The 2,613-nt window shown below is 40.0% G+C and overlaps 1 non-coding gene across 1 annotated transcript; it reads right to left on the reverse strand.

The window, feature by feature from the left end:
* Positions 1-1,062: 1,062 nt before the first annotated feature.
* LOC141593477 (small nucleolar RNA R71) lies at positions 1,063-1,169 on the reverse strand. The gene has a single exon (XR_012521557.1). It is a non-coding gene; the product is annotated as a small nucleolar RNA R71 (small nucleolar RNA).
* Positions 1,170-2,613: the final 1,444 nt, after the last annotated feature.

Below are 2,613 nucleotides of genomic sequence, written 5' to 3' on the forward strand. Positions count from 1 at the left end.
TAATTTGAGAACATGTTTGTATGATCAATTTCCATGATTCCCCTATGACCCTATGACACCCTAGTGATTTTTATCAATTGTTTACAACCCTTTTATTTCATCTTGCTTATTTATTTTCATTGCTATTTAGTTAGTGACCTTCTACATCAACCCAAATTGTGACACCCCTAAGACACCACTAGTTTCAATAGAAATCTCATCTCAATTCCCGTCCCTTGGGATCCGACCTTTACTTGCCTCTTTACTAATTGTAGAGTTGTTTGTGAAGCTATAAATTGTGTTTTGATTCGGATGTGACCCAACGACAACATCTATTCAATTGTGAACACGAAACGGAACCGAACCAAAAATGGCGCCGTTGCCGGGGACGGTGTTAGCTTGATTTAGATTTTCTTATATTGTTATTAGTTGTGTCTTTCTTTGCCTTGGGGAAGTAAAACTCCTCAAGGTTTGTTCTAATTGTTTTCGAGTTGTTTGATATTTTGCATGTCTAGAAGGTCACAAGGTGATTTGTTACCTTTTGATCGTGAAATTGAAAGAACTTTGACAACCAATAGGAGACTTGCTAGGAGGAATTTGAGAGGTATTGGCGAGGTTGTAGATATTCAACCAACTATTGAGTTCATCAACCCTTTTGAAAGAGAAGGTGAGGAAAACCCATTACAAAATACCACACAAAATCAACCCATAATGCCTAAGTTTTCATCACATTCCGTACCCACCGAGGAGAACCTACCCAATGGTACTCCCACACCACAACATCTAACCGGAAATTTTATTTTCAAATCCGCCTTTATCCAATTAGTCGAGAGGAGCCAATTTGGGGGGATGCCTAGTGAAGACCCTCATTCTCATATGGAAACCTTTTGTGACTATTGTGATGCGATTTCTCAAACCGGTGTAACTCAAGACCAAATTCGATGGGTCTTATTTCTTTTTTCTCTAATTGGCACCGCGAAACAATGGTTGAAGGGCCTTGATAAGGCCACTCTCGGAATTGATTCTTGGAAGAAGTTGGCTATAGCTTTCTACAAAAAATTCTACCCACCGGAAAAAACTAACATGCTAAGAGCTCAAATTACGGGTTTTAAGCAAAGGGATGAAGAATCTTTGTATGAAGCTTGGGAGCGGTTCAAGGGAATTTGTCGCTCATGTCCTCACCATGGACTTAGCGAATGGTTCTTGGTACAACAATTTTGGAACGGTTTATATGAAGATTCAAGGAACATTCTCAACATGGGATCAAATGGAATGTTCACCGAAGTTGATGACAATCAAACATGGAACAAAATTGAGGAAATGGCGGTCCATAACTCACAATATAGTAGACCTCGCAAGGCTACTAGAGGAGGAAAGCATGAAGTGGACTCCGTTACTCAATTGGGTGCTCAACTTAGTACTCACATTGACACAATCAATTTGAAGTTTGAAAAAGCTATGGCTAGACTTGAAGAAGCCTCAAAATCACCAAAGCACCATGTTAATGCCATGACGGCATCTTCATCAATCCCAAGTGGGATATGTGAGAATTGTGGAACTTTGGGACATGACCAAAGTGAATGTAGGGGAACAAATGAACAAGTGAATGCTTTCCAATTATACAAGAATGGTACCTCTTATTCCAACTATTACAATGAAAACACCAAATTCCATCCAAATCTCTCATACAAAAGCCAAAATGTTCAAAATCCTCAAACAACATACACCCCACCTCCCATGAGAAACCAAAATCAAAGACCCTTTTACAACCAAAACCAAGGTTACCAAAATCAAAATCCATACAATCACCAAAATGACCAAGGTTTTGATGTTCAAAAAGCGGTCCTCCAAATGCAAAAGAATCAACAAGAATTTTTCACTCAAATGCAAAAAGATAGTCAAGCAAAGGAAACCACCATCAACAACATCCTAGCTCACACCAAGATGTTGGAAACCCAATTGACTCAACTAGCATCTTCAAGCTCACAAAGACAAAAGGGGCAATTACCACCTCAAAGTAATCCCCCAAGACATGAAACGTTAGTGCCATTCACTTGAGAAGTGGTACAAGGTATGAAGCAATCAAGAAGCAAGTTGAGGATGAAGTTGTGGAAGCTAGTGATAAGGAAGAAATTGTGCAAAACTCCAAGGATGGAGAATCATCAAAAGAAGAGATTTCAAAGAAAAATGAAGACAAGGTCAAGGAGAAGGAGCCCATTGTGATTAGACTTCCTTTTCCAAGTCGTAAAGCCAAGCCCAAATTTGATGACCAACTTGGAAAGTTTATGGAAATTGTGAAGAATTTGGAAGTCTCGATTCCTTTCACGGAATTAATCAATCACGTCTTTGGCCTATGCGAAATACATGAAAGACATCCTCACAAAGAAGAAGTCAATCCGGAAACTTGAGACTATCGCCTTCACTAAGGTGAGTAGTGCAATACTTCAAGGGAGTTCACCTCCAAAACTAAAGGATCCGGGAAGCTTCTCAATACCGTGTACCATTGGCGACACCACGATCGACAAAGCCTTATGTGATCTAGGGGCTAGTGTGAGTGTTATGCCGTACTCGGTGAGTAAAAGGTTGGGGATGGGAGAGCTTAAATGCACCAATATCACACTCCAAATGGCCGAT

The sequence above is a fragment of the Silene latifolia genome, chromosome 7 (genome assembly GCF_048544455.1).
Source record: "Silene latifolia isolate original U9 population chromosome 7, ASM4854445v1, whole genome shotgun sequence".
Taxonomy (NCBI): Eukaryota; Viridiplantae; Streptophyta; class Magnoliopsida; order Caryophyllales; family Caryophyllaceae; genus Silene; species Silene latifolia.